This window comes from Lolium rigidum, chromosome 3 (genome assembly GCF_022539505.1).
Source record: "Lolium rigidum isolate FL_2022 chromosome 3, APGP_CSIRO_Lrig_0.1, whole genome shotgun sequence".
NCBI lineage: Eukaryota > Viridiplantae > Streptophyta > Magnoliopsida > Poales > Poaceae > Lolium > Lolium rigidum.
Window position 1 is genome coordinate 228,731,125 of NC_061510.1, and position 21,647 is coordinate 228,752,771.

The window sequence follows — 21,647 nt, forward strand, 5'->3', positions numbered from 1 at the left end:
TTGGGGAAGCTAGTTTTGATGAGCATGATATTTTTAGTCCCCCAAGCATTGAGGAGAAATTTTTCTTTGATGATACTTTGCCTCCTATTTATGATGATTATAATGATAGTGGTCTTTTGGTGCCACCTACTATGGAGAGTAAATTTTATTATGATTATACTATGCCTCCTACACTTGATGAGAATAATAATGATAGCTACTTTGTTGAATTTGCTCCCACTATTACTAATAAAATTGACTATGCTTATGTGGAGAGTAATAATTTTATGCATGAGACTCATGATAAGAATGTTTCATTTGATAGTTATATTGTTGAGTTTGCTCATGATGCTACTGGATATTATTATGAGAGAGGAAAATATGGTTGTAGAAATTTTCATGTTACTAAAACACCTCTCTATATGCTGAAATTTTTGAAGTTACACTTGTTTTATCTTTCTATGCTTGTTGCATTATGCTTCATGAATTTGTTTATTTACAAGATTCCTTTCCATAGGAAGTGGGTTAGACTTAAATTTGTTTTGAATTTGCTTCTTGATGCTCTCTTTTGTTTCAACTCTTACTTCTTGCGAGTGCATCATTAAAACTGCTGAGCCCATCTTAATGGCTATAAAGAAAGCACTTCTTGGGAGATAACCCATGTCTTTATTTTACTACAGTACTTTTTTTTATATTTGTGTTTTGGAAGTTGTTACTACTGTAGCAACCTCTCCTTATCTTTATTTTATTGCATTGTTGTGCCAAGTAAAGTCTTTGATAGTAAAGTCAATACTAGATTTGGATTACTGCGCAGAAACAGATTTCTTGCTGTCACGAATTTGGGTATGATTCTCTGTAGGTAACTCATAAAAATCTGCCAATTTACGTGCGTGATCCTCAGATATGTACGCAACTTTCATTCAATGTGAGCATTTTCATTTGAGCAACTCTGGTGCCTCTTTAAAATTCGTCTTTACGGACTGTTCTGTTTTGACAGATTCTGCCTTTTATTTCGCATTGCCTCTTTTGCTGTGTTGGATGGATTTCTTTGTTCCATTAACTTCCAGTAGCTTTGAGCAATGTCCAGAAGTGTTAAGAATGATTGTGTCACCTCTGAACATGTGAATTTTTGATTATGCACTAACCCTCTAATGAGTTTGTTTTGACTTTGGTGTGGAGGAAGTTTTCAAGGGTCAAGAGAGGAGGATGATATACTATGATCAAGAAGAGTGAAAAGTATAAGCTTGGGGATGCCTCCGTGGTTCATCCCTGCATATTTCAATAAGACTCAAGCATCTAAGCTTGGGGATGCCCAAGGCATCCCCTTCTTCATCGACAAATTATCAGGTTTCTTCTCTTGAAACTATATTTTTATTCAATCACATCTTATGCACTTTACTTGGAGCGTCTGTGTGCTTTTATTTTCGCTTGTTATCTTAGTTCTCTGAATAAATTCATGCTTGTGTGGGAGAGAGACACGCTCCGCTGTTGCATATGAACACATGTGTTCTTCGCTTTATCTTTAATGTTCATGGCGAAGGTTGAAACTGCTTCGTTAATTGTTATATGGTTGGAAACAGAAAATGTTGCATGTGGTAATTGGTATAATATCTTGAATAATTTGATACATGGCAATTTTTGTGCTCATATAGATCATGTTTAAGCTCTTGCATCATGTACCTTGTACCTATTAATGAAGAACTACATAGAGCTTGTTAAAATTTGGTTTGCATGATTGATCTCTAGAGTCTAGATATTTTCTGGTTGACGTGTTTGAACAACAAGGAGACAATGTAAAGTCTTATAATAGTTACAATATGTTCATATGTGAGCTTTGCTGCACCTTTTATACTTGAGTTTGCTTCAAACAACCTTGCTAGCCTAACCTTGTATTGAGAGGAATTCTTCTCGTGCATCCAAATCCTTGAGCCAATAACCATGCCACTTGTGTCCACCATACATACCTACCACATGGTATTTCTCTGCCATTCCAAAGTACATTACTTGAGTGCTACCTTTAAAATTCTATTCCTTTATCTTTGCAATATATAGCTCATGGGAAAGTAGCCTTAAAAACTATTGTGGTGAAGAATATGTACTTATGTGTCTTATTTCTTAATAAGTTGCTTGTTGAGCGGTAACCATGTTTCTGGGGACGCCATCAACTTTTACCTTTGTTGAATATCATGTGAGTTGCTATGCATGTTCGTCTTGTCTGAAGTAAGGGTGATTTTCATGATCAAATGGTTTGAGTATGCATACTGTTAGAGAAGAACATTGGGCCGCTAACTAAAGCCATGATCCATGGTGGAAGTTTCAGTTTGGACATTAATCCTCAATCTCTTATGAGAATATTAACTGTTGTTGAATGCTTATGCATTAAAGAGAAGTCCATTATCTGTTGTCTATGTTGTCCCGGTATGGATGTCTAAGTTGAGAATAATCAAAAGCGAGAAATCCAATGCGAACTTTCTCCTTAGACCTTTGTACAAGCGGCATAGAGGTACCCCTTTGTGACACTTGATTGAAACATATGCTATGCAATGATAATCCGTGTTAATCCAAGCTAATTAGGACAAGGTGCGAGCACTATTGGTATACTATGCATGAGGCTTGCAACTTATAAGATGTCTTATACATAACACATATGCTTTATTACTACCGTTGACAAAATTGTTTCTTGTTTTCAGAATGAAAAGCTCTAGCACCAAAATAGTAATCAATGCTTCCCTCTGCGAAGGGCCTATCTTTTACTTTATGTTGAGTCAGTTTACCTACTTCTTTCTATCTTAGAAGCAAACACTTGTATCAACTGTGTGCATTGATTCTTACATGTTTACCTATTGCACTTGTTATATTGCTTTGTGTTGACAATTATCCATGAGATATACATGTTACAAGTTGAAAGCAATTGCTGAAACTTAATCATCCTTTGTGTTGCTTCAATGCCTTTTACTAAGAATCTATTGCTTTATGAGTAACTCTTATGCAAGTCTTATTGATGCTTGTCTTGAAAGTACTATTCATGAAAAGTCTTTGCTATATGATTCAATTGTTTAGTCATATGCTTTACAATAGTATTGATCAAGATTATGATAGCATGTCACTTCAGAAATTATCCTTGTTATTGTTTACCTACTCGAGGGCAAGTAGGAACTAAGCTTGGGGATGCTTGATACGTCTCAAACGTATCGATAATTTCTTATGTTCCATGCTTGTTTTATGACAATACCTACATGTTTTATACACATTATATGTCATATTTATGCGTTTTCCGGAACTAACCTATTGACGAGATGCCGAAGGGCTAGTTGCTGTTTTCTGCTGTTTTTGGTTTCAGAAATCCTAGTAAGGAAATATTCTCGGAATCGGACGAAATCAACGCCCAGCATCTTAGAATTCCACGAAGCTTCCAGAACACCCGGGAAGGACCAGAGGTGGGCCACAGGGCCACCAGATGACAGGGCGGCGCGGCCCAGGGGGTGCGCCCCCCTATTGTGTGGCGCCCCCGTAACCCTTCCGACTCCACCTCTTCGCCTATTTAAAGGTCCCTGGCCTAAATCTTCGATACGGAAAAGCCACGGTACGAGAAACCTTCCAGAGCCGCCGCCATCGCGAAGCCAAGATCTGGGGGACATGAGTCTCTGTTCCAGCACGCCGCCGGGACGTGGAAGTGCCCCCGGAAGGCATCTCCATCGACACCACCGCCATCTCCATCAACGCTGTTGTCTCCCATGAGGAGGGAGTAGTTCTCCATCGAGGCTAAGGGTTGTACCGGTAGCTATGTGGTTCATCTCTCTCTCTATGTACTTTAATACAATGATCTCATGAGCTGCCTTACATGATTGAGATCCATATGATGAGTTTGTAATCTAGATGTCGTTATGCTATTCAAGTGGATTTTACTTATGTGATCTCCGGAGACTCCTTGTCCCACGTGTGTAAAGGTGATAGTGTGTGCACCGTGTGGGTCTCTTAGGCTATATTTCACGAGAATACTTATTCACCGAGTTATGATTTGAGTTGGATGTCTCTATGAAATTGTGGTGTGTTAGTACCTCCTATGAATGCTCACAGTGACAACATGGGGTGTTTATTAGTACTTGGGAATACATCTTTAAGGTTTGCCTACATGATGAATTAGTGTTCGTTATCTTGCCAAAGAGTAATTCAGAATAGCATAGTGAAGTGCTTATTTATATTCCTTTATGATTGCAATGTTGAGAGTGTCCACTAGTGAAAGTATGATCCCTAGGCCTTGTTTCCAAATACTGCAATCATCGTTTATTTACTGTTCTGCTACATGTTCGTTTACTGCATCTTTACTTCCTGCAATATTACTACAATCAACTGCACGCCAGCAAGCTATTTTCTGGCGCCGTTACTACTGCTCATATTCATTCATACCACTTGTATTTCACTATCTCTTCGCCGAACTAGTGCACCTATACATCTGACAAGTGTATTAGGTGTGTTGGGGACACAAGAGACTTCTTGTATCGTGATTGCAGGGTTGCTTGAGAGGGATATCTTTGACCTCTTCCTCCCTGAGTTCGATAAACCTTGGGTGATCCACTTAAGGGAAACTTGCTGCTGTTCTACAAACCTCTGCTCTTGGAGGCCCAACACTGTCTACAAGAATAGAAGCACCCATAGACATCAGGGGCTCCAGCAGCACCAGAAGCAAACACATCGGAAGAAGAGGAGGAACCGCACGTGATAATGATGGTACAAATTCCTTGGATGCAGGCTTACGTAGCATATATCCTAAGGAAAGAACTACCCGAAGATCCAGTTAAAGCAAGGCGAGTTATCAGACGTTCCAAAGCCTTTACTGTGGTCAAAGGAGAGCTATACAAATGAAGTATTTCGGGAGTACTACAGAGATGTGTCACACCCGAAGAGGGAAGGCTTATTCTAAAGGATGTACACGAGGGGGTGTGCGGACATCATGCAAGCAGTCGAGCTATAGCAGCCAAGGTTTTCAGGGCAGGATTCTACTGGTTAACAACAGTAGAAGATGCAAAAGACATAGTACGTACTTGCGACGCGTGTCAGAGATTTGCGGCAAAACCTCATTCTCCGGCAGCAGAACTGATGCCAATACCCTTGTCATGGCCTTTTGCTCAGTGGGGCCTTGATATGGTGGGAAAGCTACATAAGGCGTGGCCAGGAGGTTACGAGTATATGCTGGTGGCTGTCGACAAGTTTACCAAGTGGATTGAGGCAAAACCAATAAACTCGCCAGATGCAGCATCAGTGGTCAGTTTCGTCAAAGGCATTGTCTTTCGATTCGGCGTTCCCAATAGCATTGTCACAGACAACGGCATCAATTTTACTTCTAAGGAGTTCAAAGCATACTGCGCAGAGGTAGGCATCAAACTACACTTTGCATCGGTAGCGCATCCGCAAACCAATGGTCAGGTCGAAAAAGCAAACGGTATCATATGCAATGGTATCAAGAAACGATTGATAACACCTCTGGAGAAAGCTCGACATACCTGGCCAGAAGAGTTGCCAAGTGTCTTATGGAGCATACGAACAACACCCAACACAGCAACACAAGAAACCCTGTTTTTTCTGGTCCATGGAGCCGAGGCAGTGCTCCCGATAGAAATAGAACACAACTCCACGAGAGTGGCGGAGTATGATGAAGAAACCTCGGGAAAGGCGCTAGAAGATGATGTCGATGCACTTGATGAAGCTAGAGACGAGGTGCTGTCAAGAGTTACCAAGTACCAGCAAGATTTGAAAAATTACCACAGTCGATGTTTGCGACCAAGGTCTTTTCAAGTGGGAGATCTGGTTCTTCGACTCTCCCAGGTTAGCCATGAAAAATTCGAATCACCATGGGTCGGACCATACATCGTTACAGAAGTAATCGCGGGATGAGCGTACAGGATAAAGGACAAGAAGACAGGGGTCCCAGATAAGAATCCATGGAACGTGGCGCAGCTTCGGCGTTTCTACGCGTAGAAGTCAACATAGACACATACATGTAAACATACAATGTACTGAAACACCCGCGAGTTTTCAGACGCACTCTTTTCCTTTCAGGGCACCGAGTGGGGCTGGAAGGTTTTTAATGAGGTGGGCTCGCGGTGCTACAATATAGTAAAGATATTGGTGATATACATTTTTTTCTTCGACAGGCTCGGGGGCTCGTAACCCGCAAAAATCAATATATATATACATAAATCTTCGCAATATATAATCTACAAGATAATTGGCTTGGTTCAAAACACCTCGCAAACCAATAAAGATAAAAACACTGGCCACCGGAAAAACTCGGGGGCTAGAGGAAATAAAAAATATATACAAGTTGCTTTACAATATACATAGTGCTTACAATATACAGGTTTCCTTTGTCAAGAAAAATTTCGACAGAAGAAGAAGACTGTCAGTCATGCCCTAACAAGTCGTCTATGTTCACTATTTCATCACCAGCAGTGGCACCCATGTGCTCAGCATAATTACCCTTCACGAAGAAATCAGCATCCATCCGAAGTAGATCATCCATCATCTCATCGGCTACGGGGGTTACAATATCGTTTATCTTGTCGATATTCCTCCTTCGTCTCTTCAGTTTGGCATGGCAAATTTCAACGATTTTGGTCATATCTAACTTCGGGTAGCAGATCTGCAACATGATCATAGCAAACCTAGCTCCAGCAGTCAATTGGGCCTTCACAAACTCATGGATTCGAGGAGCATCCTTGAATTTATTCATCAAATCAGGAAGGGTCTTCGATTGAGAGTTCCGAGGAAACATGGTGTTGTAAACCAAGGCCAGCGTCCTTGTGCAGAAATCAAGATAATCACGGACCTGACCTGCGCGGTCTTGGAACCTGCCGATTTGTCGGGTACGATCAGGTGTAACCCAAAAGTTAGAGCCATGGTCTAGAGCAAGTTTGATAAGTACATTTGATCTGGCGTCAACTCGTTGGTCTTCGGCAGCAGCATCCAAAAAAGAACCTATCCAATGAAGTATCACAGTGAGAGATGGAAAACAAGTAAATAAAGGAGAAAAGCTCAAACTTCTGAAGCATACCCGCCATATCCAGGCTAGCGTCAGTCATCAACTCGAGCATATAATTTTCTCGGGAAGTAGCTTGAGCAGCTTCAGCGATTGCAGCCTCTTTTAAAGCTAAGGCTTCCTGGGCCTGTTGAAGAGCAATTTTTTCCTTCTCGGAAGATTTTCGAGATTGTTCCATTATCACGAGAGCTTGTTTCTTCATCGACTGGAGTTGCTGTCGAAGTTCGTTCAAATCTTCTACTAGGTCAGCATTCGAAGAATCTTCAACAAACTCATCAGGGGAAGTTTTCCTCGAGTAGGAGGAAGCGGGCAAAGCATCCGAAGAACGAGGTATCGCAGTATAGTTATCAAAAACCAACTGGAAAGAAAATTCCGACATCAATCACTTTGCAAAAAATAGCATTCCATTAACCATTGGGATATTTACACGTTCATTACAAGACTTGGTTCCTATTGAACCAATGGCAAGCTGCCGCAAGACAGCACTAAGGCGGCAGCATAAAAAAGAAGCAGAAAAAGAAAAAAACAAAAGACAGGATGGTCTACTTGACCTCCGGCTTGGCAGAACTGGCAGGAGTAGATGGCTTGTATCCGAGGAAGGAGAGGATCTTCTTCGAATGCGGCTTGGCTGCCTTGATCAAAGTTTGCCACCTCTCCTTGCCGATCTTCTTCGTCTCGCCAGCCTTCGCCCAGTCGACGCTTTGTTGACTCTCGACAACCAAAGCTATGGTGCCCTCGACACCAATTTTCAGGTTCTCCTGCCGGAAAGCTAGCCCAAGATCTTCTTCGGTAACATAAGACTTCGCAAGTTCAGAGAAGGGCTTCGGCGCGCTTTTCTTCGGGAAGAAATAGGGAAAAAGGCGCGTGAAGGCAGTTCGTGCATCAGCAATACTGCGGCGCACCAGGTCCCCGTGAATCTCAAGGAGAGAAAGGGCGTCGAGAAGACGGTCCCCTTCAGGCCTTTCAAGTTCAAAGTCTTGAACCATCTTTCCTGCTGAAACGAATTTTGGGGTTATCAAGAAATACAGGGAAATGTATCTTGGAAAGGATCCGAAGAAAAGGATTAATTAACTTACTGACAAAGCGCTGGTTCTGTGAATCTAGGCGGCCAATAACATCTTCCTCGCGAGGAGTTTGTTGAGATATATTCTCGCTCAAGGCAATTTCAGCTTGATGGAGTCTCTTTCGAAGCTCTCCAACAGAGGCAGCATCTTGTTCGGCCTTTTCGCGAGATTTCTCACTCTGTTGAAGCTTGCTGGCGAGGTCATCGGCCTTCTTGTTAGCTTTGGCGAGAGCCTCTGGAAGAAAGGAACAAGGTCGAAGTAAGATATACAGCAAAAAATAGATCAGTGCGTGAAAACTAAAGACAATAGAATGGTGTACCTTTTAAATTATCGACAGTGTCGCGGTACCCAATGAATTGAGTACCAAGGCGGATGAATTGATTCATAAGAGGCTAATCAAAAAAGAAAGTTTCGAGAAAGGTTAAGATGAGAAGAACCAGACAGAAGGAAAAATAGTTGTAAGGATTCTTACGTCATCCAAAGGAGCAGTCGTCGAACTCCCGGTCAAGAGGCCCGGTTCTTTGCCAAGTTCAACCCTCGCCCTCTTCGGCGAGGGGGCTCGGGGGCTGGTGGCAGGAGTCGACGTTTCTAGATTTTGTTGAGGAGGAGAAGTTTCCTCCGCAGCGCGACGAGTTTCCGAAAGAACCAAAGTTTGCGACGTGCTTGTGGGAGCAGTCACATTGGCGACATGTTCTTCTTCTTCTTCGTCACTCCCCACAAAAGGTAGTATGAGAAAATGCACAAGTAGTATGCCAAAGAGAAAAAAGAAGGGAGCAGGGTAGCTTACGAGCTAACGAGGGCCTCCTCGTAAGGATTGAAGGCTTCCTCCTCCTCCTCAGGAGCAGTTTCTTCGGCAGGTGATCCGCCGGTTTTGGAGGTGCCGGAGTCTTCGACGTCGCCCCTTTTCCTCTTGCTCCGGGGGGAAACAGCGGAAGGGAGAGAATGCGCAGATTCGGAAGCCTCCGATTCAGTTTCTCTTTCAGAGGAACCCGCGGATTTGTGAGATCCGGCGATTTCACTCTCAGGGCGAGAAGTACCCTGCGCATCATCGTCAACGATGGCTCGATCATCGACCTCCCCACCTTCAGGCAAGGGAGGCAGAGAAGAAGTGACTTGGTGGTTCTGAAAAAGGAAGCACAATAACAAGACAGTTGAAAAATGGAAGTCAGTAGCAAAATAACAAGATATCAGTCGAAGGTTGAATCCAAGTCGAAAAAGCACGGTAAGCAGTATATGAATCAAAAAACTCGAGAAGCAGGTTACTTACTTGGGGGAGAGTGTGGGTAGCACTGTATGGTTCCACGCGGCAGGAGGTTGGCACCGAGTCCTTTTTGCTTAACGACGAAACACGCCGAACAAGCTTCTCCAAATCCTTCATAGAGAGATCTTTGCATAGGCGGTCGACATCTTTCTCGCCAGCATACTGATACGTCTCCGACGTATCGATAATTTCTTATGATCCATGCCATATTATTGATGATACCTACATGTTTTATGCACACTTTATGTCATATTCGTGCATTTTCTGGAACTAACCTATTAACAAGATGCCGAAGAGCCGATTGCTTGTTTTCTGCTGTTTTTGGTTTCAGAAATCCTAGTAACGAAATATTCTCGGAATTGGACGAAATCAAGACCCAGTGGTCCTATTTTGCCACGAACCTTCCGGAAGACCGAAAGGGATACGAAGTGGGGCGACGAGGCGCCGCCACCATAGGGCCGCGCGGCCGGAGGGGGCCCGCGCCGCCCTATGGTGTGGGCCCCTCGTCGGCCCTCCGACTCTGCCCTTCCGCCTACTTAAAGCCTCCGTCGCGAAACCCCTGATGCGAAAAACCACGATACGGAAAACCTTCCAGAGACGCCGCCGCCGCCAATCCCATCTCGGGGGATTCTGGAGATCTCCTCCGGCACCCTGCCGGAGAGGGGATTCATCTCCCGGAGGACTCTACACCGCCATGGTCGCCTCCGGAGTGATGAGTGAGTAGTTCACCCCTGGACTATGGGTCCATAGCAGTAGATAGATGGTTGTCTTCTCCTCATTGTGCTTCATTGTTGGATCTTGTGAGCTGCCTAACATGATCAAGATCATCTATCCGTAATACTCTATGTTGTGTTTGTCGGGATCCGATGGATAGAGAATACCATGTTATGTTAATTATCAAGTTATTACATATGTGTTGTTTATGATCTTGCATGCTCTCCGTTATTAGTAGAGGCTCGGCCAAGTTTTTGCTCTTAACTCCAAGAGGGAGTATTTATGCTCGATAGTGGGTTCATGCCCGCATTGACACCGGGACAGAGTGACGAAAGTTCTAAGGTTGTGTTGTGTTGTTGCCACTAGGGATAAAACATTGGCGCTATGTCCGAGGATGTAGTTGTTGATTACATTACGCACCATATTTAATGCAATTGTCTCGTTGTTTAGCAACTTAATACTGGAGGGGTTCGGACGATAACCCGAAGGTGGACTTTTTAGGCATAGATGCGAGTTGGATGGCGGTCTATGTACTTTGTCGTAATGCCCAATTAAATCTCACTGTACTTATCATGACATGTATGTGCATTGCTATGCCCTCTCTATTTGTCAATTGCCCGACTGTAATTTGTTCACCCAACATGCTTTTATCTTATGGGAGAGACACCTCTAGTGAACTGTGGACCCCGGTCCATTCTTTAATACTGAAATACAAATCTGTTGCAATACTTGTTTTATCGTTTTCTCTGCAAACAATCATCTTCCACACAATACGGTTAATCCTTTGTTACAGCAAGCCGGTGAGATTGACAACCTCACTCGTTTCGTTGGGGCAAAGTACTTTGGTTGTGTTGTGCAGGTTCCACGTTGGCGCCGGAATCTCCGGTGTTGCGCCGCACTACATCCCGCCGCCATCAACCTTCAACGTGCTTCTTGGCTCCTCCTGGTTCGATAAACCTTGGTTTCTTTCTGAGGGAAAACTTGCTGCTGTGCGCATCATACCTTCCTCTTGGGGTTCCCAACGAACGTGTGAAATACACGCCATCAAGCATATTTTCTGGCGCCGTTGTCGGGGAGATCAAGACACGCTGCAAGGGGAGTCTCCACTTCTCAATCTCTTTACTTTGTTTTTGTCTTGCTTTATTTTATTTACTACTTTGTTTGCTGCATTATACCGAAACACAAAAAAATTAGTTGCTAGTTTTACTTTATTTACTGTCTTGTTTGCTATATCAAAAACACAAAAAAATTAGTTTACTTGCATTTACTTTATCTAGTTTGCTTTATTTACTACTGCTAAAATGGCCACCCCTGAAAATACTAAGTTGTGTGACTTCACTAGCACAAATAATAATGATTTCCTATGCACACCTATTGCTCCACCTCGCTACTACAAGCGGAATTCTTTGAAATTAAACCTGCTTTACTTAATCTTGTTATGCGAGAGCAATTTTCTGGTGTTAGTTCTGATGATGCTGCTGCCCATCTCAATAATTTTGTTGAATTGTGTGAAATGCAAAAGTATAAAGATGTAGATGGTGACATTATAAAATTAAAATTGTTTCCTTTCTCATTAAGAGGAAGAGCTAAAGATTGGTTGCTATCTCTGCCTAAGAATAGTATTGATTCATGGACTAAATGCAAGGATGCTTTTATTGGTAGATATTATCCCCCTGCTAAAATTATATCTTTGAGGAGTAGCATAATGAATTTTAAACAATTGGATAATGAACATGTTGCTCAAGCTTGGGAAAGAATGAAATCTTTGGTTAAAAATTGCCCAACCCATGGATCGACTACTTGGATGATCATCCAAACCTTCTATGCAGGACTAAATTTTTCTTCGCGGAATTTATTGGATTCAGCTGCTGGAGGTACCTTTATGTCCATCACTCTTGGTGAAGCAACAAAGCTCCTTGATAATATGATGGTTAATTACTCTGAATGGCACACGGAAAGAGCTCCACAAGGTAAGAAGGTAAATTCTCGTTGAAGAATCCTCTTCCTTGAATGATAAGGTTGATGCTATTATGTCTATGCTTGTGAATGATAGGACTAATGTTGATCCTAATAATGTTCCATTAGCTTCATTGGTTGCTCAAGAAGAACATGTTGATGTAAACTTCATTAAAAATAATAATTTCAACAACAATGCTTATCGGAACAATTCTAGTAATAACTATAGGCCATATCCTTATAATAATTAATAATGGTAACGGTTATGCTAATTCTTATGGGAATTCTTACAACAATAATAGGAATACACCCCCTGGACTTGAAGCTATGCTTAAAGAATTTATTAGTACACAAACTGCCTTTAACAAATCTGTTGAGGAAAAGCTCAATAAAATTGATATTCTCGCTTCTAAGGTTGATAGTCTTGCCTCTGATGTTGATCTTTTAAAATCGAAAGTTATGCCTAATAGGGATATTGAAAATAAAATTGTTACTAGAGCAAATGCCATCCAAGTTAGAATTAATGAGAATATAAGATTAATGGCTGAACTGCGTGCTAGGTGGGATAGAGAAGAAAATGAAAAACTAGCTAAAGAGAAAAATGTAGCTAAAGTTTGGACTATTACCACCACTAGCAATGCTAATGATTCACATGTTGCTGCACCTCCTACTATTAATGGTAAAATAGTTGGTGTTGGCAATGTTTCTACTCCTAGTGCAAAGCGCGCAAAATTACCTAAAACTGCTAAAACTGCTAAAACCGTGAACCTTCGTGATAAAACTGCTGAAATTTTTTCCAACCTTGGGGATGATAATCCCATTGCTTTAGATTGTAATGATTTAGATTTTGATGATTGCCACATCTCTGAAGTTATAAAGTTCTTACAAAAACTTGCTAAGAGTCCCAATGCTAGCGCTGTAAACTTGGCTTTCACAAAACATATTACAAATGCTCTCATAAAAGCTAGAGAAGAGAAACTAAAACTTGAAACTTCTATTCCTAGAAAGCTAGAGGATGGTTGGGAGCCCATCATTAAAATGAGAGTCAAAGATTTTGATTGTAATGCTTTATGTGATCTTGGTGCAAGTATTTCGTTATGCCTAAAAAAGTCTATGATATGCTTGACTTGCCACCATTGAAGAATTGTTATTTGGATGTTAATCTCGCTGATAATGCTAAAAAGAAACCTTTGGGGAGAGTTGATAATGTTCATATTATGGTTAACAATAACCTTGTCCCCGTTGATTTTGTTGTCTTGGATATTGAATGCAATGCATCTTGCCCCATTATATTGGGAAGACCTTTTCTTCGAACCGTTGGTGCTACTATTGATATGAAGGAAGGTAATATTAAATATCAATTTCCTCTCAAGAAAGGTATGGAACACTTCCCTAGAAAGAGAATGAAGTTACCTTATGATTCTATTATTAGAAAAAATTATGATGTTGATGCTTCATCTCTTGATGTTACTTGATATACACTTTCTGCGCCTAGCTGAAAGGCGTTAAAGAAAAGCGCTTATGGGAGACAACCCATGTTTTTACTACAGTATTTTTGTTTTATATTTGAGTCTTGGAAGTTGTTTACTACTGTAGCAACCTCTCCTTATCTTAGTTTTGAGTTTTGTTGTGCCAAGTAAAGTCTTTGATAGTAAAGTAAGTACTAGATTTGGATTACTGCGCAGTTCCAGCATTTCTTTGCTGTCACGAATCTGGGTCTACCTCCCTGTAGGTAGCTTAGAAAATTAAGCCAATTTACGTGCATGATCCTCAGATATGTACGCAACTTTCATTCAATTTGGGCATTTTCATTTGAGCAAGTATGGTGGCCTAATAAAATCCATCTTTACGGACTGTTCTGTTTTGACAGATTCTGCCTTTTATTTTGCATTGCCTCTTTTGCTATGTTGATGAATTTCTTTGATCCATTAATGTCCAGTAGCTTTATGCAATGTCCAGAAGTGTTAAGAATGATTGTGTCACCTCTGAACATGTTAATTTTTATTATGCACTAACCCTCTAATGAGTTGTTTCGAGTTTGGTGTGGAGGAAGTTTTCAAGGATCAAGAGAGGAGTATGATACAATATGATCAAGGAGAGTGAAAGCTCTAAGCTTGGGGATGCCCCGGTGGTTCACCCCTGCATATTCTAAGAAGACTCAAGCGTCTAAGCTTGGGGATGCCCAAGGCATCCCCTTCTTCATCGACAACATTATCAGGTTCCTCCCCCGAAACTATATTTTTATTCCGTCACATCTTATGCACTTTGCTTGGAGCGTCGGTTTGTTTTTGTTTTTGTTTTGTTTGAATAAAATGGATCCTAGCATTCACTTTGTGGGAGAGAGACACGCTCCGCTGTAGCATATGGACAAGTATGTCCTTAGGCTCTACTCATAGTATTCATGGCGAAGTTTCTTCTTCGTTAATTTGTTATATGGTTGGAATTGGAAAATACTACATGTAGTAACTCTAAAAATGTCTTGGATAATTTGATACTTGGCAATTGTTGTGCTCATGTTTAAGCTCTTGCATCATATACTTTGCACCCATTAATGAAGAAACACTTAGAGCTTGCTAATTTGGTTTGCATATTTGGTTTCTCTAGAGTCTAGATAACATCTAGTATTGAGTTTTGAACAACAAGGAAGACGGTGTAGAGTCTTATAATGTTTACAATATGTCTTTTATGTGAGTTTTGCTGCACCGTTCATCCTTGTGTTTGTTTCAAATAACCTTGCTAGCCTAAACCTTGTATCGAGAGGGAATACTTCTCATGCATCCAAAATCCTTGAGCCAACCACTATGCCATTTGTGTCCACCATACCTACCTACTACATGGTATTTATCCGCCATTCCAAAGTAAATTTCTTGAGTGCTACCTTTAAAATTCCATCATTCACCTTTGCAATATATAGCTCATGGGACAAATAGCTTAAAAACTATTGTGGTATTGAATATGTACTTATGCACTTTATCTCTTATTAAGTTGCTTGTTGTGCGATAACCATGTTTCGGGGACGCCATCAACTATTCTTTGTTGAATATCATGTGAGTTGCTATGCATGTACGTCTTGTCTGAAGTAAGAGAGATCTACCACCTTAATGGTTGGAGCATGCATATTGTTAGAGAAGAACATTGGGCCGCTAACTAAAGCCATGATTCATGGTGGAAGTTTCAGTTTTGAACATATATCCTCAATCTCATATGAGAATAATAATTGTTGCCACATGCTTATTTGTTAAAGAGGAGTCCATTATCTGTTGTCCATGTTGTCCCGGTATGGATGTCTAAGTTGAGAATAATCAAAAGCGAGAAATCCAAAATGCGAGCTTTCTCCTTAGACCTTTGTACAGGCGGCATGGAGGTACCCCATTGTGACACTTGGTTAAAACATGTGTATTGCGATGATCCGGTAGTCCAAGCTAATTAGGACAAGGTGCGGGCACTATTAGTATACTATGCATGAGGCTTGCAACTTGTAAGATATAATTTACATAACTCATATGCTTTATTACTACCGTTAACAAAATTGTTTCATGTTTTCAAAATAAAAGCTCTAGCACAAATATAGCAATCGATGCTTTCCTCTTTGAAGGACCATTCTTTTTACTTTTATGTTGAGTCAGTTCACCTACCTCTCTCCACCTCAAGAAGCAAACACTTGTGTGAACTGTGCATTGATTCCTACATACTTGCATATTGCACTTGTTATATTACTCTATGTTGAAAATTATCCATGAGATATACATGTTACAAGTTGAAAGCAACCGCTGAAACTTAATCTTCCTTTGTGTTGCTTCAATACCTTTACTTTGATTTATTGCTTTATGAGTTAACTCTTATGCAAGACTTATTGATGCTTGTTTTGAAGTACTATTCATGAAAAGTCTTTGCTTTATGATTCACTTGTTTACTCATGTCATTACCATTGTTTTGATTGCTGCATTCATTACATATGTTTACAAATAGTATGATCAAGGTTATGATGGCATGTCACTTCAGAAATTATCTTTGTTATCATTTTACCTGCTCGGGACGAGCAGAACTAAGCTTGGGGATGCTGATACGTCTCCGACGTATCGATAATTTCTTATGATCCATGCCATATTATTGATGATACCTACATGTTTTATGCACACTTTATGTCATATTCGTGCATTTTCTGGAACTAACCTATTAACAAGATGCCGAAGAGCCAGTTTGTCGTTTTCTGCTGTTTTTGGTTTCGTAAATCCTAGTAACGAAATATTCTCGGAATTGGACGAAATCAAGACCCGGGGTCCTATTTTGCCACGAACCTTCCGAAGACCGAAAGGGATACGAAGTGGGGCGACGAGGCGCCGCCACCATAGGGCCGCGCGGCCGGAGGGGGCCCGCGCCGCCCTATGGTGTGGGCCCCTCGTCAGCCCTCCGACTCGCCCTTCCGCCTACTTAAAGCCTCCGTCGCGAAACCCCCGATGCGAAAAACCACGATACGGAAAACCTTCCGAGACGCCGCCGCCGCCAATCCCATCTCGGGGGATTCTGGAGATCTCCTCCGGCACCCTCGCCGGAGAGGGGATTCATCTCCCGGAGGACTCTACACCGCCATGGTCGCCTCCGGAGTGATGAGTGAGTAGTTCACCCCCGGACTATGGGTCCATAGCAGTAGATAGATGGTTGTCTTCTCCTCATTGTGCTTCATTGTTGGATCTTGTGAGCTGCCTAACATGATCAAGATCATCTATCTGTAATACTCTATGTTGTGTTTGTCGGGATCCGATGGATAGAGAATACCATGTTATGTTAATTATCAAGTTATTACATATGTGTTGTTTATGATCTTGCATGCTCTCCGTTATTAGTAGAGGCTCTGTCCAAGTTTTTGCTCTTAACTCCAAGAGGGAGTATTTATGCTCGATAGTGGGTTCATGCCTGCATTGACACCTGGGACAGTGACAGAAAGTTCTAAGGTTGTGTTGTGTTGTTGCCACTAGGGATAAAACATTGGCGCTATGTCCGAGGATGTAGTTGTTGATTACATTACGCACCATACTTAATGCAATTGTCTGTTGTTTAGCAACTTAATACTCGGAGGGGTTCGGACGATAACCTCGAAGGTGGACTTTTTAGGCATAGATGCGGTTGGATGGCGGTCTATGTACTTTGTCGTAATGCCCAATTAAATCTCACCGTACTTATCATGACATGTATGTGCATTGTTATGCCCTCTCTATTTGTCAATTGCCCGACTGTAATTTGTTCACCCAACATGCTTTTATCTTATGGGAGAGACACCTCTAGTGAACTGTGGACCCCGGTCCATTCTTTAATACTGAAATACAAATCTGCTGCAATACTTGTTTTACTTGTTTTCCGTGCAAACAATCATCTTCCACACAATACGGTTAATCCTTTGTTACAGCAAGCCGGTGAGATTGACAACCTCACTCGTTTCGTTGGGGCAAAGTACTTTGGTTGTGTTGTGCAGGTTCCACGTTGGCGCCGGAATCTCTGGTGTTGCGCCGCACTACATCCCGCCGCCATCAACCTTCAACGTGCTTCTTGGCTCCTCCTGGTTCGATAAACCTTGGTTTCTTTCTGAGGGAAAACTTGCTGCTGTGCGCATCATACCTTCCTCTTGGGGTTCCCAACGAACGTGTGAAATACACGCCATCACATACAGCCACATAGGGTTTTTGCGAGCCTGTAGAGGTTGCACCCTAATTCTAAGGAAATAGGCGGTGATTTGGATACCCGATAACTCTTTGCCTCGGGTATTCTGCAGCTCATGGATACGCTTCATCAGCGCCTCTATCGTCGTTTTCTGTTCTTACGATGTGGCCTCTGCGTCCCAGGATCGGCGGCGAAGGATTTTTGCGCTGCCGTCAAAGGGGGCGATGTTGTACTCCAGCGAGTCTAAGCACTCCTCGTGGACGTATAGCCATCTCCTGCGCCACCCTTGGACGGAGTCGGGGAATTTGACGTCGAAATACTCGACGTCAGGGCGGACACAGATAACAACGCCACCTATGTTGTAGGCAATGTTGTGGGAGCCGTTGCGGCGAAGGAAAAAAAATGCGTTTCCATAGGGCCCAATTTGGTTGGGTCTCGAGAAAGCACTCGCAGAGGGTGATAAAAATAGAAATATGGAGAATGGAATTGGGAGTCAGCTGGTGCAGCTGCAACCCGTACACAAAGAGTAACCCACGAAGAAATTCATGGATAGGAGTGGAAAGACCGCGGATGAGGTGGTCAACAAAGCTAACCCAATATTCGATGGGGGCGACGGAAAGCTCTCCTCGCTAGGGAAGATCAGCGCCTCCTTCTTCTTCGTTAGGCCAAGTTTCTTCATCAGGTTGGCGTCCCGATTTGAGATCTTAGATATCTCCCACTCGGACACGCCCAGGTCTTGCACCGCCATTCTTGCTTCGGGGGTGTTGTGCCTTGTGAGTCTCGTCCGTGGTGGCATCAACAATGGCGTTGGAGAGATGGAGGATGTGGATGAGCGCAGGAGTTTTTGTGGTTGCAATGGAGGTTTTTGGTAGAGAGAGGATGTGAGCGCGGCGTAACGAAGGGGTTTTCTGAGGAAGAAGAAGATTATTTATGACACGCCAGTGAAACACCGCGCCGTCGGATGATGAGAGAATGGATCTGATGAATTACACGTGTGCCCAGGGGTAAAACAGTATTTTTACTTGGAGGTAACTAAACAGGCGCCACAGTGCGCGTGCCAGAAAAAGCGGAGGACGTGTGTCCCCCACTTGCATAACGTGTCAAAAAACCGCAGACTTTCGGCCCCACAGGTCAGTGACAGGACGGGACTCGCGTTCTCCCGATACAGCGATCGTGGCCATCGTCAGCACTGATGTCACTTAAAGGGAAAATTTCGACTACGGTGTTTTGAAGATTGGCGGCACAGGAGCATCATAAGTAACTTCGAGATCCTTTGATCAAATACAAGTTTTTGCTCAAATGCTCGGGGGCTACTTTTATAAAGAGTTTGATATAGAGACGATTCAAAAAAGACAAGATAATTGAGCCTACAACCAAGTATGAATACTCGACTGTAGCCTCGGGGCCTACTCCCATCAGGAGCGCTGGTCGTGCACCCGATAAAGATGGCGATGCTGAAAAAAGATTGGCAATATAGCGACAGAGCTACTAAAAAGGTGAGCCTACAACCAAGTACAAGTACTTGGCTGTAGCCTCAGGGGCTACTCCCATCGGGAACGCTGGTCGCGTACCCGGTGAAATTGATAAATTTATGAGGAGCATATTTCGAGTTACCATATAACTCTTCATATACTCCCATTGGGAGGACAAGATAAACAATACGAGTCATCCGTTGACTCAGATATATGTGCTATTCCAGCAGCCGAAAAAGGCACTCGAAAATATATTCTCAGAGCGCCTCAGTCGCGATTTAATCTCTGAATGTCGCAGAACTTTGTGAAGGTAAGACCCCGGGATCCATCCTGTGCGGCGTGGCACAGCCTCTGAATGCGAGTTGCTATTTTTTTCCGTATCAACAGATGCGAAGAAAAATCCTAATGGACGCGTTAGGTACCCGATAAAACATAACTGGAATTCGGCATCTGGTAAGACCTTAAGCGGCACATGTTGAATTACGCCAGTATCCCGAGATCATGTCCAGGGACGTGATCTTGAAGTAGGTTTTTGCGGGATTGCCACAAGAGCAGTTAACTGGTACCTGATCCGTCAGATGAACCAGCCCCAATTATTGTTATCCCTGTACAATATATGATCGATGTATGAAAGTTATTTACTGACTCGAAGAAATTATGTGATAATTGTAAATATGGAGATTTTCCCTGATTCTTCGATTCAAGCAAAATCTCGGGGGCTACTGACATAGGCATCCCCAATGGGTCTGCCGAAGATGGTACCCGGGGTTTAATGAAGGCCCACGACTCGAAGTTTGTCAAACCCGGAAGCCTAATCAAGACATTAGTTTGAAAATATAGAGTTGTATTAGGAATACTCGACTTGTAAATATTACGGGACGAACTCAGAGAGTCTCCCGGGCCTTGTAAACTTGTGCATCACGAAACCCTCGGCTCCACCTCCTATATAAGAGGGAGTCGAGGGACAAAGAGGGGATCGATTTCATGGTCAACACAACCCTAGTTTTCTAGTAGTCGAGTACTTATCCGGCTGAACCTTCGAGATCTACTTGTCCTCTACTTCCAACTAAACCCTAGTCTACATTCCGTAGGCATTGACAAGTTACTACCTTGTCACCGGTCTTGCCGGATTCGGCGTGTGCCAGTGGCACGACTGGTCCATAGCGGATTTCATGGTGTATTTTTCCTCATTTCGCCACGGTTTCTTCTCAACCCATTGTTTCTTTGAACCCGCTGTAATATCCCAGGTAATGGGGTTACAAAAATAGAGGAAACAGATGTGTGCATTGCATTCATGCATAGAAAATCCGGGGAATTTTCGCGCTTTAAAGTAAAACAGTCACGATGAATCGAAGTTTCACTTGACCTTGGTGGAATTGAAGTAGCTCATCAAGTCAAGCGCTATAAACCTCAATATGACTTTGCCAAAACTTTGTTTTGGGTAGAGATGGTTTGATCTAAGGGGTTAGATCAAATGGAACTAATAATCAACACAACAACACCTTACTCAATGATCAACTACTTGATCTTATAACAGATCATAATATGGTAATCATTGCCATAACATAAGAACATCTGTTTAAGTACAAACCAAGTAACAATAAAATGGAGAAACCATTCTTAAATATCTTCTCCATGTCTTAAAACTAATCCGTAATCCTACCATGAAACCTCATGGTATTCATTCCACTTCAACATTGGAATTATAACAAGAAGATCCACTCCAGAAATAGATATTCTTCTCCATTCCAAGTTATTACACATCAAAACTAGAGAGGTGAGAGTTCTATAGTATTTATTAGTGAAGCAATTGAAAACCTTAAGCTAAAACCTTGGATATACATCCATGTATTCCAACCATCACTTTGAAGAAGAACCCTAGGATATTATTCCAGACCATTCCTAGGGAGAGAACCCAATTATATTAAACATAGATATTGATGAACACATCATTCTCTATGGAGCCTAACCTTAGGTTAGTATTAAAGACCTTTCCAAATGAGAGAGACCAATCATACAAATCATAGCTTTACCTATTAATGAACAAAGGACAACCTTTGAACTAAAGTATTAGGTTGTAAACCATTTCCCTTGGAGTGGTGAGATAACCTAATATCACATGGAATAATACCATATCCATGAATTGATAAAGTAAGGAGGAGATTAATTCAAGCAAGATAGTCAAGTGGAGTTGTAGACTTAATACCTATTGAGATATTGTGAATACACCATAAACCCTAGAATAACTATCCCTATATGAGAGAGCTCAAGCTATGGTGTTACACTCAAGTTAGTGAGGCAACACTTGGAGTTGAGGGAAAGAACTATCCATATACCCAGATGATTATATCATCATTCCCTGGAAAGAACCCTAAGTAATATCTCAGGCATTCTCCTGGGATATAAATTAGGAGGTAACCATATCCATTCATGATAATATAAGAAAGAAACAATATCTAGTTGATCAAGACAATACTTAATCTTGGGAGTGAGAAACCTAATTCTTGAGA